Raw genomic sequence first — 16,490 nt, 5'->3', positions numbered from 1 at the left:
ATGCACAAAACTGTAAGACACTGATGAAAGAAATTAAAGATGATACAAACAGATGGAGAGATATACCATGTTGTTGGATTGGAGGAATCAACATTGTGAAAATGACTCTACTACCCAAAGCAATGTACAGATTCAATGCAATCCCTATCAAACTACCAATGGCATTTTTAACAGAACTAGAACAAAAATTTTCACAATTTGTATGGAAACACAAAAGACCTCGAACAGCCAAAGCAATCTTGAGAAAGTAAAACAGAGCTGGAGGAATCAGGCTCCCTGACTTCAGACTATGCTACAAGGCTACAGTAATCAAGACATTATGGTACTGGCACAAAAACAGAAATATAGATCAATGGAACAGGATAGAAAGTCCAGAGATAAACCCACGTACATATGGTCACTTTATTTTTGATAAAGGAGGCAAGAATATACAATGGAGAAAAGACAGCCTCTTCAATAAGTGGTGCTGGGAAAACGGGACAGCTACATGTAAAAGAACGAAATTAGAACACTTCCTAACACCATACACAAAAATAAACTCAGAATGGATTAGAGACCTAAATGTAAGGCCAGACACTATAAAACTCTTGAAAACTTAGGAAGAACACTCGATGACATAAATCACAGCAAGATCCCTTTTGACCCACCTCCTAGAGAAATGGAAATAAAAACAAAAATAAACAACTGGGTCCTAATGAAACTTAAAAGCTTTTGCACAGAAAAGGAAACCATAAACAAGACCAAAAGACAACCCTCAGAATGGGAGAAATTATTTGCAAATGAAGCAACTGACAAAGGATTAATCTCCAAAATTTACAAGCAGCTCATGCAGCTAAATATCAAAAACACAAACAACCAAATCCAAAAATGGGCAGAAGACCTAAATAGACATTTCTCCAAAGAAGATATACAGACAGCCAACAAACACAAGAAAGAATGCTCAACATCAGTAATCATTAGAGAAATGCAAATCAAAACTACAATGAGGTATCACCTCACACCAGTCAGAATGGCCATCATCCAAAAATCTACAAACAATAAATGCTGGATAGGGTGTGGAGAAAAGGGAACCCTCTTGCACTGATGCTTGGAATGAAAATTGATACAGCCATTGTGGAGAACAGTATGGAGGTTCCTTAAAAAACTAAAAATAGAACTACCATATGACCCAGCAATCCCACTCCTGGGCATATACCCTGAGAAAACCATAATTCAAAAAGAGTCATGTACCACAATGTTCACTGCAGCTCTATTTACAATAGCCAGGACATGGAAGCAACCTAAGTGTCCATTGACTGATGAATGGATAAAGAAGATGTGGTACATTTATACAATGGAATATTACTCAGCCATAAAAGGAAACGAAATTGAGTTATTTTTAGTGATGTGGGTGGACCTAGAGTCTGTCATACAGAGTGATGTAATTCAGAAATAGAAAAACAAATACCGTATGCTAACACATATATATGGAATCTAAAAAAACCAAAATGGTCTTGAAGAACCTAGGGGCAGGACAGGAATAAAGACACAGACATAGAGAATGGACTTAAGGACACGAGTCGGGGAGGCTAAGCTGGGACGAAATGAGGGAGTGGCATGGACATATATACAGTACCAGATGTAAAATAGACAGCTAGTGGGAAGCAGCCGCCTAGCACAGGGAGATCAATTTGGTGCTTGTGACCATTAGAGGGGTGGGATAGGGAGGGTGGGAGGGAGACGCAAGAGGGAGGGGATATCGGTATATATGTATGCATATAGCTGATTCACTTTGTTATAAAGCAGAAACTAACACACCATTGTAAAGCAATTATACTCCAATAAAGATGTTAAAAAAAAAAAAAAAAAGGTCATCTTGGCTATGCCAGTGCCTGAGTTAATGAGCTGAGAGAAGGAAAGGACAAAAAGGAGAAACCTAAAGGCAATATGAGTTGGGGGTGAGACAGCTTCTCCTTTTCAGCACTTTCTCTGAAAACTTCCGTAGTTTTATTTCCCATTTGCTCAGCCATGTGCGCTCACTCTCTCCATTACCTTGAGAGGTGACTGTTAGACATGCACAAGAGAAGAACATGAAGGCCTCCAGATAAAGTAGACACTGACAGGACACACAGAGTCCAAGTCATTTGTTTTCTTTGACAGGGCTTTACCAGGCTGGATGGAAGAAGAAAAGACCATCAGAAAAGCAAATGGCTCAAGTGGAGTTATAAATCCACTTTGTACTCTTCAGAGCATTTATTCAACTGAAGACATATCCAATTAAGGACCTTATAGCTTTTTCTTTCCTTTTTGCTTACATGGAGAAATAACAGTTAATATAGTTAACTATCCCAAGGCAGAAGAGTATTGTTAAAAAGAATACAATGTTATTGATTTCTCAAGACACCATCAGATATTTTAAGGTTTGGATTTAATAAAACATAATATGATTTCTTTTATGGGATTTTTATGTTTTACCAATCTTTATCACCCTTGTGTGTTTCATATTTCAAAGTGAGAGTGTCCCACTAAGATCAACTGAACAGATCCTGATCCAAGTTACAAAAACCCATGGCTTATTCATGGGTTTCATGGGAACATTGTCATTCATGGGAACCTCATTCATGGGAACATTGTCATTCATGGGAACCTCATTCATGGGAACATTGTCATTTTCCTCCAGTTATCTCTTTCTGTAGGCAGATAGCGTAGGGGGGTCCTTGGAGAAAGAGAACCAAGCATGGCTTTCTTGACATAAGAGAAGCCATTTTAGGCCTAAGCCATTTTGTGATCTAAGCCTGGCCATGATGCTTGACGTTGAACAGGTCTCAGTAATAAATGATCTTAAGGGGACAAAAGAATGCAGAAACAAAGGACGGTTATCAGGCGAGAGAAATAACAATAGCAAAGATAATTTATCAGTTGTAAAGACTCTCAGTTCTCTTTCAATGGTAAAAACTAACCTAAAGCTCTGTCTTGGCTGTTTTGCAGAATTTAAATCTCAACACCCAGATCAACTGGAATCTAAGGGATGATGACGGTGACCTTTTCTGACCCTCATGACTTCAATCAACTAAAGCTTGGACTCTATCATCCAAGCCCCTTCATGTATATGCATGTACCAATAGCTTAAACTTCCCCAGTTTCGCTGTTCAGAGAGACACTTCTTTGGGAAAAACCCCTGGTATTCTCCTTACTTGCAGCAAGTAATAAGTCCTTCTCCAGCAATCTGGCTTGGTTGTGTCTTTTGGCGACACCACCAAGAGGCTAACCCAGTTTTCAGGTAACATTTCTACATGATTGAGCCTAATTTGTACCTATTCATATTTTTCTATATACACAGCATTTATTATATATACATAGTAAAATGTGATACATTGTATAAGAGGAAAGATTGGAGTAGCAAGGATTCCTAAGCTGGTTTGGGGAGAGGGTTAAGAAAACTTAGGAAGTCATCTGAGCTGGACTTTAAAGCTATTTAAAGAAGGACCATGTCTCCACTCTCTATGCATAGGAATTATTCTGGTACTGCAAAAGGATGTGGAAATGGAAAAAAGAAATTGTTTGGAGTAGAAATAATAGATAGACATCCTTAAAGGAGGAGGAAGGACAGTTTAACATTTACTTTTTTTGAGGCCCTAAAATGTGCTAAAAATGCTCTGTGAGTAGGATTGAAGATAAATTTGAGGAATGGTGGTTAGTTGGTAAGTACTTCCACACCTGGCGCTTCACAGTTTTCAGTTACATTCAAAAAGAGGTCATTTACTTGGAAAGAACCAGATAGCTGGCAACATAATTGGGCTACAGCTGAAGCCCTTAAACCTCTAAACTACAATTTGTATGAGGAAATAAATTCCCTTTGTTATTTAAGCCAGTTTCTGTTAATTTGCCACTGAAAGCAGCTGAGCTTTATGTCAGATAAGATAAAGGTTAGAAGCAGAAGAAGTGACAAAGTCTCCCTGTTCTGCTCTAATGTGGTCTAAAGGGCAATAGTAGCACCACCCTGGAACCTGTTAGAAAAAGCAAATTCTTGGGCCTCATTCCAGACCTACTAAATCTCTGGGGTGCCCCCAGGGATCCTTAACAAGCTTTCCAGGTGATTTTTCAGCATGCTGAAATTTGGGAACCACTGCAGTCAGCTCCTTATTTGCATTTCTAACAAGCCACAGGTGTAGCTGATGGCCTTGGAAAGCAGACCAGCTTTTGAGTAGCACCTCTGAAATACTCTGTTCCCTGAGCGGACGTTGAGACAAACACTTCAGAGCTTTGAGGGATTCCTACGAAGTTTTTCTCCTCATCAGAGGTAAGTTCTAACTAATTGTGAACTAATTCAAGCTGGTTTCTTTCCAAAAGAAGAGGTGAAGCAGTTGGGAGAATATTTCTTCTCTGTATCGGCAGACCGGTGATAAAAATGTATCCTTTTGTTACCGAAAGTGGGGTCCGGTCTGCTCGCTGCTCTAAAGCCAATGAAGAGGCAAGGGGCGGGGAGGGCGGATTCATGTCCGAAGGCCAACTCCTCCCCCGACGGCCAGTGGGCAACAGCTTTTAAAGGGGAGTTTAGAGGTGTATAGGTGGAGGGAAGGGCCTACATGCAGAAACAGCACGGTCAGCTCCGACAGTCATCTTGAAATTGCTCACGCAGTGGTCTGATCAGCGTCATCTTGATTGTTTTAAGTACAGTTAATCTTCAGTTCCAGGGTCAGTTTATTTCCATTTTTTGAGGCCAGTTCTCGGAATTGTGGCAGCTTATGTCATGGCTACAGTCTGGGCATCATGTAGTTAACTTCTTCCACCTGGTGGGGTTTTCAGTATCTACAAAACAGCTCACAGGATATGGCTCAGAATATTACCTATAACCTGTGAGGAAGAACTAAAGGTCCTTGACTTTGCTTAACGACCAAACTATTATTATTTTGTCTTGTTTGACTGCTTTCCTTTGCTTTTTGCATTTTCTCACCTCTCTGATTAAACTTATTTTTTGGCTCAAGTTTTTCTACAGACAAAAGGCAGGCTGAGGACATGGTAGAGGGTGGGGAGGACCATAGCGTCCTGCTTTGTTTCACTGTAGTTTCTTTGGCTATTAGCAGCAGTGTGGGTCTCTAATGATTTTAAATTAGGAAAGGGTATTTAGTGGAAGGATTCTGAATAGTTCACAGATAGAGGAATCAGTTCAGCTTGTAACAGCAGCAATGTATGACACTCCTCTTTTTAGTGCTGCTACTGGATAAATCAATTACAAGTATCTTGTGCTCTTGTGTGTCTTCACACAAGTGTGTAAGTGTGTCATTGCCAGTAGAAAAAGACAGATTGGCCTAGCTTTGGGCCCCATGATCACCCATGTGTTCGGGAGAGCAGGGAACTACGTGAACGTCAGACTTGTAAAAATCACATAGATGAAGCAGGCGAGATACTGTTCTTCCAAAGGAAGAGTTGCTGGACATACAAAAACAAAGATGTCCACAGTCATGTTTCTAATATAGACAGGTGAAGAAAAAGAGGCGTGTATGGAATTAAAAAATTGTATAAGGAAGCCAAAAGCTGAGTTACAAGTGTGGACAAAAAAATGCCACCTGCCGCATCAGTAAACAAAGGATGTTGAGGCCATCAAGCCATCAGCGGTGCAGCCACCCCCAATTCTGCACCCTGAGGGGATTCAGGATGATGAAAAACAGGATACTGGCCCCAGATGGTTAGGGTGCATATCAAAGGAATGATTTCAAGGATCCCAGACTCTTGCATCTTCCCATACACAGAGAAGCACTAAATTCATTAACTTGAGATGTCTGGTTTTCTTTAATTAGCAGTAATCTTTTGATGTTCAACTACCTGGTTTTTTGTTTGTTTGAACTCCTATGTACCCTGGCTCCTCCCTTACCTCTTTGGAGCAGTCCCTCAATGCTATCTGAGAGGCTGTCCTCTGGGCTTAAGTCCTCAGCAAGTTCGCTGAATAAAACATAATCAGGTTGTGCATTTTGCTTCAGCTGACATGAGAATGAAATTTGAGAAGCTATAATACTGATCTAATGGGATGTATATACTTAATAAGCAACAAAAATTGTTAAAGAGCATATGATAGTTATTGTGTATTCACGGCAGGTGTGAGGCTTCTTTTATATAGAGCAGAGTTTCTCAGTATCAGTACAATTTATATTTATTATCTGTGCATTGTCAGATGTTTACTCATGGCCTCTACTCATTAGATGCCAGTAGCACTCCTAGCTCCATTCGTGACAATCACAGATGTCTCCAGACGTTGCCAAATGTCCCCTGGGCCAAAATTGCACTTGGTTTAGAACCACTGACTTAGAGATTTCAGATCTTTTGGAAAAGACATGATCCAATAAGTATGATTTTCAATCACTGTTGGGAAAAGGAAAGCTTGACATTGATCACAGGAGGCATGGATAAGTTGGCATGGCTGTTGGTAACTTCCTGCTGACTCATTTAGATGCAGGTGAATGTAAACATCTTTATCATTTAGGATATGTCTTGTTTTTTCCAAAGCACGTATCATATAAGGGAAGGATATGAAGGATAGCTTTAGCAAGATGGCTAACCATTTCGCACTCTTGCTGACTTATATCGGGATTAAAGACATCTGAAAATAGAATTCTTTTGGAAGTGTTGGGTAGGAAGTTGAAGGAAGTAAAGGGACTACAGATCCTAGGAGGTATTTTCAACGTATTTTTCTATCCATAAGATTTTAGAAGAGAAAAACTGTCTTGAAGTTGAACATTTGGCTGCACAGATGGTATTGGCAATCATTTGGATTTCTGGACAGTAGCTTAAGATACTGGAATAATGGCTTCTTGGATAATGTAGCCTGTCTCACTAAAGGGGGAGTATTTGTCTGGAATAGTACTTCTCAAAGGGTAGTCTGCATCAGAATTATTGCCCAGAATACCAATTCCTGGGCCCTACCGTAAACCTACTGAGCCCATTGGGAAAAGGGGATTGGAAGTCATTGAATTTGCAACTCTAAATTCATTCTACAGATGCTCGTTACGTACTGTGAGCTTTGAGAATTTATGGTCTACTAGATAGTTTATCTGTCAATTAAACAGCACCAAACCAGGGAGAGAGTGAGTGAAAATACGTTGAGATAAAGTGAAGAAAGGAAAATATATCAAGTATCAGCTCATTAAAAAAAAAAAAAGTAATAAACAGGATAAAACCTATATATTAAATTATGAAATGGAGATTATTACCTCAGATGATAAATATTAATCTTATAAGGATTACTGAGACTTTCTGGGTTGAAACTCAAGATTGGAATATGGTGACTTAAGTGTGAACCTTATTATTATTTTTTTAACGCTGGGATTTGGAGTTCTGTGTATCAAGAGTGTATACACTGTGGAAATCTGCCCATTAGATTTTAGAGTCCATTTTCATGAGGATGGCAGGAGAGAAACAGAGGTGTATCACAATGGGTGCCCATTATAAGCATGAGGAACCAGCTACAGAAATGAACAACACATCTTGGCCAAGAAAGGACACAAAGCCAACATGTAAATTTGTCAAAACACTGCTTTGGCTCAAAGAAGAGTTTCTGTCTTCTTTACTGTCTTTTAGATAATTTCATTCTGGAGAAGAAGATAAAGTGTCTTAGGGAACTGATATTTGGGGCCTCAACATATAGGGAAAAGAAAGAGATTGGCCTTTGGGTAGAAGCTGCCAGGTTTGTTAGTTGATCTCATAGCCAGAGAAAGGAAGACAGCAGTCTGAAGTTTGCTTCAAGAAGTAGATTTCAAGAGGTTCAGAGAAAAAAAGTCATGACACAGCATCATGAAACATCTGGAAGGGAAGTCTACTAGAAAGATTGCAAAGCTCTCCAAAGAAGCAATTCACATTGTACAGTTGCAAGTCGCCTCAGTGAAGAACAACAGGACATAATTTTAAAAATCAGTGGCATTGTATAGAGTGCTGAAGTGACCAGATTTTTTTAAAGTAGTAGTGTGTGGCAGAATAATTTATCAAACTATTAATTTGTTCACTTCTTATTTTTGCATTTCCCATTTCAAAAAAAATGGTCAAGCTAATTTATTCCTCATAAGTTTTTTTCTAAACTGGGAAACAGAAGCTATGGTTCTTCTTTGTTCTCATGGTCCATTGTCTCATGTCCCACTAATGACCACCCTCCAGGAAGTTCCCCAGATCACAGAGAGAATACCTGTGTTGGTCACCTAAAGAGCATAGATAGCAACCATTGTCATTACCCAAATTAGAAAAGATGCCTATGCCCCAGGGAATCAGGAGGGTGGGATCATGGGTATTAGGTCAAGGAGCATCTCAGAAGTCATCAGTATGGGCTGATAAAGAAAAACAAGGGGCTTCCTTGGTGGCGCAGTGTTTGAGAATCTGCCTGCCAATGCAGGGGACACGGGTTCGAGCCCTGGTCTGGGAAATCCCACATGCCGCGGAGCAACTAGGCCTGTGAGCCACAGTTACTGAGCCTGCACGTCTGGAGCCTGTGCTCCGCAACGGGAGAGGCCATAATGAAAGAGAGAGAGAGAGAGGGAGGGAGGGAGGGAGGAAGGAAGGAAAGAAGGAAGGAAGGCAGAAAGAAAGAAAGTAGCTAAGCTTATATCCCTGATGGAAGACTGGAAGATTCTTCTCTAGAGGAAAAAAACGCTAACTGACACAGAAAAAAGACCAATATATATTGAAATTTGGGGAAGCCAAACATAAAGGCTGGAATACTTTCCAGTTAGTTTAGAGTGATATATATCAGTCAAGAAGCCCTGAATATGTACACAGTACTTCCAAAATAAAAGAGAGAAATCAAAACAAAAAATAAACGAGAAAAGTGATGGATACTCAGAAGAAACAGAGACTGTGAAAGGAGTAGAAGAAAATTTGTAAGAGATTAAAATTAATACTTGCAGAGATAAGGAAAGACATTGTGTCCATGAGAAGTGATCAGGCAGCTTTAAAACTGAACAATCAGAAAGTAAGAAAGAGTTCCCAGAAATTAAAATATAGTATTCAAAGTAAAAGAAAAATGTTTGGAAGTTAAAGTTAATAAAATCACCCACAAGAAAGGCAAAGAGATTAAAAATAGAATCAATTGAACTTAAAATAGAGAGTTTATCCTGGATTATCCAGGTGGACCCAACATAACCACATGAGCCCTTAAAATTGGAGCAAGGTCAGAAGACAAAGTCAGAGAGAGAGGCTCTGCTTGTGTGGAAGAAAGCAAACAACCATGTTGTGAATTGCCAGTGTAGAGGACTAGTCTTTAGCAGCCAAGAGTGATCTCTAGCTGATAGTCAGGAAAGGAGTGGGGACCTTAGTCCTATGGCTTCAAGGAACTGCATCTGCCAACAATCTGAATGATCTTGGAAATGGGTTGTTTGCCAGGGCCTCCAGATAATAGCCTGACTTACAGACACCTCAATTCTGTCTTATGTGACCCTAAACGGAGGAGTCATTCAAATTCACCCAGACTTTTGATCTACAGAACTCTGATATAACAAATGGGTATTGTGTTAAGTCACTAAGTTTCTTATATTTTTTTATGGCAGGAAAGAAAACTAAGACATGGGGATAAAAATTCATTAAAAAAGAAACATCAATAAAATAATCACACCTCTGCAGTCCTATTACTGTACTTAACTCAGTATTTTATGATTAATTTTATTTATATGTGTATCCCATCCTAGATTATGAGTTCCTTGAAAGCAGGAACTTTGCTATCTTTCTTTTCCTAATGCTAAGCATAGGGTTTGTGCTTAAAAAATGATCATTAATATTTGTTGAGATAATTTATTTTATTTCTTTATTTATTTATTTATTTATGGCTGTGCTGGGTCTTCGTTTCTGTGCGAGGGCTTTCTCTAGTTGCGGCAAGTGGGGGCCACTCTTCATCGCGGTGCACGGGCCTCTCACTATCGCGGCCTCTCTTGTTGCGGAGCACAGGCTCCAGACGCGCAGGCTCAGCAATTGTGGCTCACGGGCCCAGTCGCTCCGCGGCATGTGGGATCTTCCCAGACCAGGGCTCGAACCCGTGTCCCCTGCATTAGCAGGCAGACTCTCAACCACTGCGCCACCAGGGAAGCCCGAGATAATTTATTTTAATGTAAAACTGAGAGTCAATAACAAAAGACTACTGAGCGACTGAATATCTCAAAGAGTTTATAAAACATGGGATTTATAGTCCCACTATATAAACTTTTTAAAAGAGTATTAAGTTATCTAAGTGGGAATAAATTTACTATCTATAGAATAGTAAATAATATCTATCTATTTAAATATTAGATATGTTTCATATCTCTAAATTATACAAGAATCTCTAACATTTTATCATGTAAGAAAAAAGTGTTTCTACAAGGTGAATACTTTTTTTTTTGCATCAAGAAGATTTGAGATACAATCATAAATTTTAAAAAGTGGAATAAAAGAAAAAAATTAATGTGCCTTTTCTTTTATCCTGCCCATCCATCTTGGGCAAAATAATCCAGACTTTTTCACTTCTAGACAATTCTAGAGGCTAGAAGTCTGAAATCAAGGTATCAGCAGGGCCATGCTTCCTCTGAAACCTGTACAGGAATCCTTCCTAGCTTGCTCCTAACTTCTGATGATTTGTTGGCAACCTTTGGCTTTCCCTGCCTTGTAGATACATAACTCCAGTTCTTCGTCTTGACATGGTGTTCTCCCTGTGTTTGTTAACCACATTTTCCCTCTGTGAATGTCCATCTTTGTGTCCAAATTCCCCCTTTTTATCAGGACACTAGTCATATTGTATTGGGGCCCACTTTACTTTATCTCGACTACCTCTGTTAAGACTCTATTTCCAAATAAGGTCACATTCTTAGGCACTGGGGGAGAGGTCTTCAGCATACCTTTTTGCAGGGGCACAAGTTAACCCACAACGCAGTGGGACGATATGGTCCTTGTTAATGTCAATAGGTCATAGCACTAATCTTAGCACCACCTTTTCTCTTGATTTCTCTGTTGTGTGAGACGTTTTGTTACTGTATGGTTTAAGCCACTTTTAGATAGCTAGTCTGTTACTTTCAGCTAGAATCACCTTAACCAATCCACATGCCTTAGTCTTTTAATTTTTCTTATAACACCAAGATATATTATACAGAATAATGGAAGACTTGACTTGTGAGCCCACATCTATCTGGCTCCAAAGTGAAAGCATTTAATCATTCTTCTGTATTGCCTCATTCATTCATTCAAACATGACTCCATCTATCCTTTATAATTCCAACTTAGTACAGTAATTTTTATCCCAGTAGAAACCCAATAAATAGATGCAGAATTGAATTTACTTAAAATGAATCCTTCTTGGGGCTTCCCTGGTGGCTCAGTGTTTAAGAATCCACCTGCCAATGCAGGAGACACGGGTTCGAGCCCTGGTCCGGAAAGATCCCACATGCCGCAGAGCAACTGAGCCCACGAGCCACAACTACTGAAGCCTGCGCGCCTAGAGCCCATGCTCTGCAACAAGAGAAGCCACTACAGTGAGAAGCCTGCGCACCACAATGAGGAGTGGCCCCCGCTCGCCACAACTAGAGAAAGCCTGGGTGCAGCAACAAAGACCCAACACAACCAAAAATAAATAAATAAATATTTTAAAAATAATTTTAAAATTTTAAAAAAATTTTTTAAATGAATCCTCCTTCACAGTGAATAGTCTCCTCAACCCAGAAAGATAATAGAACAATGAAAAAAACCATCAATCTAAGATTTTTGATATTCATGTCTTTTGAGGTGCTTTCTCTCCCCAAATCCAGCTTTCTAGATATGTAGCCTCTCATCCCAAGGGAGGTATTATTGAGATATGAGCAGTACTAGATCCAACTCCAGTTCCCTTTACTATTTACTCACCCCCCACCCAAGGCAGGCTAAGTCATCTTTCTCTGGGAGGCAGTTTAAAACCATTTCTTTAAGTCAATGCAGTACCAGATTCAAGTTGGAATCTACCCCATATCTTTAGAATTTTCATCTAAAGTCCTTTAGCTTCCCTAACCTTTTCTTCTATGCAGGTCTCCCTCTAATGGGTAGAGGAAAAGAACATTTTTGGTATAGCTGTTTTAAATCAGAAGAAAACATTCCCTGAGGTTATATGAAGTCAGAAAAATAAAAATATTTAATATAGAACTCGATTTTAGTCCTTTGGGTTCAATCAATGAGAAAGGAGAATGTCTTTCTCTCTCCTCTCCTACATTTAGTATATTGAATACTCTCTTCTACATTTAGTATATTGAATAAGTCATATCCTTACTAGAAACTTACATTCTAGTGTGGACACAGCTACATTAACAAATAATAATAGTATGTGATGAGTGATATCTCTTAGGTATGTACAAGTCCTATTGAGGCACAGAGAAGGAACAATTAACTGTGTCAGGGCCTGTAGAAGGGTTCACTCAGTTTTTGAAATCTATACCATGTCTTGAAGGTTGAAAAATAGTTTGTTAGGCAGAAGAAAACAAAACAAAACAAAGTCTATTCCAGAGTGAGGACGGCACGAGCAAAGTCGTGCGAGAGAGCAGAGTACTTTTCAGTATCCTCTTTCACTGAAGGAGGAGAGCATAGATGGGGGCAAGCAGCAGGAGTTGAGGTTGGAAAGGGATGCTCTGTGGAGACTTTCCTGACCCCCCTTACATTCTCACTCCGTCCCACAACAGACAGATGATAGCACGTAAGTGAAGAGCTCCACCTTCACCTTACAGAACTGTCCAGCAGCTTCCTTGCTACCCATTCTTTGTACCAGTTCTATATGTTCTGCTTCAGTTCTTTCTAATTTGGGCTCATGCATTTTCCCCTCAACCCTTCAGATTTGATGCTAGGCATTTTTGCTAGCTGCTGTGCATTTCCTTTTGTACATGACTCCTGTTCCCTCTCCCAAGAATATTTCTGAGAGTACTTCAGATAAGTACAACTCACAATCCTTGCAGGTTTTGTCCTTAGCCCTGCCACTGGTGGCACTTCCTGGAGGCCACATCACAAAAGGCTTTGTGCAACATGCTAAGGAGTTTGGATTTTATTTTGAAGCTAATGGTGAACATTTTAAGATTTGTAAGCCAAAGAGTGACATGGGGAGATTTGCATTTTGGGAAATATCTCTCTGGTTATGTAACAGCGAAGAACAAACCTGACTCCATACTGGATGTATTCCTTTAGCTCTAACCCTTGTTCTCTGTTGCCTGTGTTTAGTCATGCTGGCTAAGAATGACTGAAAGAATGTTGCCTGTAGCCTGAAAGGTACATGGTAGTCCATTCTCCAGGCTCTGACCTTTAAAGGTATAACACTTTTCCTTTCATATAGATGTAAAAAGTTGCAGGACAGAGAGTAATATTTGTCTTGTTGGAGATTTACAGTAACATTGTGACCAGACCTCTGGTGGATAGCTATAAGAACAAAGGATTCCTGCACCAAGAAGTTTTAAACAAACAGCCACCCCTTTCCTCCCCTTTTAGTATAAAAGAAGCCTGAATTCTAACTCAAGTAAGATGGTTCTTTGGAACACCAGTCCGCCATCTTCTTGGTCTGCTGGCTTTCCCAGTAAAGTCACTGTTCCTTGCCCTAGCACCTCATCTCTCAATTTATTGGCCTGTCGTGCAGCAAGCAGTATGAGCTTGGACTCGGTAGCAGTTGCAGTATAGAAACAAATTGGAAGATGATAAGAATAGAGAGAGGCAAGAAAATCCATGAGGAAGTTTGTAATGGTTGAGACAATGAATAGTGATGGGTAGCTCATCAAAGGAGACAGGGAGACGGATTCAAGCGTCAGTAGGTACAATGTCATGTTATCACCAGCCACCATAATCAATTTAGGTCTATTTTCTCTTTTATTTCTTAAAAGGACCTCCCAATTCCTACATACTTACTCTTGTTTTATCCCTCAAATTCCTCTCCCCAACTAAAATAAACAAGCAATTATTAATCCACAGAAATAAACTTTTAGGGCTGACTTTGACGTCATCTAAGGCAGTTCTCTCATTAATGACAAAACGGAGGTCACATTGTGAAAGGCCACAAAAAGAGTTGTTCCTCTGCTCTCTAACCCACTTTTCATGCCAGGACACATGGACTTGTGTTTTTCTTTCCACTCCTTATTTTCCACTTATGTAAATTCTCAAACAGAAGTACACGTTGCTTCCATATTCTGCATTCTTTCTCCAGGGAGTAGGTAGAGTTGGAGAGGTATTGGAAGAGGGACACAAAATCCATCTACAAGCAGCAATGACACAATTTACCCACTGAGCCCCATCCCTAAGTCACTGGGCTGTAGAACTCTCTCCTGCACGGTCAGGTTCTGCGCTATAATCCTGCCTATTTCCAGCCCAGGGGTGATGCCTCCCCTTGGAAAGCTCAAACTTTTGTCTGTTTGAGGATGGCATTAAAGGAAACGTCACCCCACTGCCACCTTTGTGGCTTTCCATCGGCATATTCCATTAAAAACAGCCAAGTGAGTGTCTGAGAGACAGTGTGAAAGAGGCAATTTCCCAATTACAAGGAACTTCAATGGTTTAACAGCCCCAAACCCTGTCATACACTTCTACTGAAGGAAGGTACTGCTTTTCAGCTTGTCACAGATTGTGATTCCCTTGGTATAATAGCTTTCTGTACTTCAGTGTTTACCTTTAAAAGCCCACCTGCTACTTCCATGTCACTGGCAGCTGTGGTTAAATTAAATTAAATTTCTAAGTAAAATAAACAATTCATCTTTGGGGGATCCAGGCCCAAAGAGTTTGCAAATGTCAAATTACTTTTTCTGGGTTCACTCCAGGAAGCCTTCATTTCTTTTTATCCACTCTATAATTAATTCCAGAGTATGAAGACGTCTCAAAGTTCTGGAGTGAATCTATATTGTCTACATTCCATTGTCCTTGATGAACTTTAGCATTTCTATAATCTCTCCCATAGAGAAAAAAATTCCCCCAGCCTTATTTTTTTCTTCCGGTGGGCTTTCTCCTTTGCACAAAATGAAATGCACCTTCAGAAGAGTCTCAGTAAATAGTGTTTCTCTTTCACAGCTGAATACATTTACAGTTTTTACAAAAAAGCAAAAATTGTCAGCTACATCACATTACTAGGCTTTATGATCTGGAAGGGACTTTCAAGGATCCATTGTCTGATATTTTGCAAACCAAATCATACTGCAGACTCGGTGGTCACCATCCACCAAGTGGAATATAGAGTATGTGTCAGGGAGAAGGGAAATCTGAGCCTTACACTCCCACAGAGAAGAATGGTGAGAGGAATAGTCCCAAAAGGGTAAACAATTTGCTGTACTGGTCAGTGGATCAGTGGGATGGAAAACAGACTTAATTTTCAGATGAGGAAAATGGGACACAGAGAGAGTAAAGACTTGCTCTAGGTTGCACAGCTAGCCGTTGTCTATTTGTAGATGCAACCCTGAGGCTATTGGTTATGCTTTTTGTACATTACACCATAGCTGCTATTTGGCCCATTATTTAGATCAAGTGAGACCTTTGTCAGTAAAGAAAGATGGAACCTGCCTTTCTTACCTTAAACAAAAACCAAACAAACAGCTATTAGAGTCTGAGAGGTCTCAGTCTGAATTCTTGTTTCTCCACTATGTGACTCGGGGTAATATGCTGTAGTTTTCTAAGCTTCAATGGTAATACTAACAGTACATATACACCATACCAGGTATACGTGAATATTGAATGATAAGTGCATGCAAACTTTTTTGCTGAAGCCTGACACCATGCTCAATAAAAGATGAGTCATTATTATTAAGATTTAAAATAGTATATGTAATTTGCCTGTGACAGTGCATCACAAATAGGTACTAAATGTCAGTGAGTCTTTTCCACATTTTGTCTGTCTTATAAGGTGGAAGACTTCCATTGCTTCCACTTCATTCTTAGGACCCTCAACAAACCCTCCTTTCCTGCTCTCACCTTGGGACTACCAAAAAAGCAATCTTAACTGCAGACTCTTTGAAATTCCCTTGAGAGTCTCTGGTAATGAGAAGACCCCATCATTTCCTACCAATCAACCATGACATTTTCCTAGAATGTAAACAGATGTCATCACTCTAACAAAACACTACCTTTTGCCTACATTGTCTTCTAATAATGTAATCAATTGTCTTTATAATCACACTTCTGTCTCAGATAGGAACATAATATTTAAAATGCTTGGCAGGCATATTTTTCCTGATTTATCTTCTTGAACTCAGCCATCACCAAGTCTTATTGATCATGCCTTGTGCTCCTTCCCTTCAGTGCCATTGTTACAGTGTTTTTTCAGTCACTGTTCATTCTTCCTTTACCCACAGTGGTTCTCCCTGGAAGGCAGGCCTTCACACTGGTACCAGAGTGGTCTTCCTTAAACACAATTATGATCTCATCATTCCCTACTTCAAACTCTTTAGTGATACAGAATGGATAGTCCCACTCTCCATACCCAGTGATTCATTCACTTTAGGGTAAAAATCAAAACCCTGTATAAAGACAAACCCCTTATGTCTATAAGCTGGCCCATGGCCACCTCTACAAACAGCTTTGTTTCTTGTCACTTT

The 16,490-nt window shown here is 39.8% G+C and overlaps 1 protein-coding gene across 3 annotated transcripts in view; it reads left to right on the top strand.

Moving 5' to 3' along the window:
- Nucleotides 1–16,490, top strand: part of LOC309636771 (uncharacterized protein) — a 355,047-nt gene that overhangs the window by 81,560 nt on the left and 256,997 nt on the right. For all 3 annotated transcript variants that reach the window (XR_014250205.1, XR_014250206.1, XR_014250207.1), the window contains one exon: nt 2,968–4,788. The gene's annotated coding sequence lies outside the window, so the exon portion shown is untranslated. Of the gene's footprint in view, nt 1–2,967 lie in introns of those variants that run through there.

Source organism: Balaenoptera physalus, assembly GCF_965194825.1.
Source record: "Balaenoptera physalus genome assembly, chromosome: 10".
Taxonomy (NCBI): domain Eukaryota; kingdom Metazoa; phylum Chordata; class Mammalia; order Artiodactyla; family Balaenopteridae; genus Balaenoptera; species Balaenoptera physalus.
Note: the sequence above shows the minus strand (reverse complement) of the source record. Positions and strands in the feature narration are given on the sequence as shown.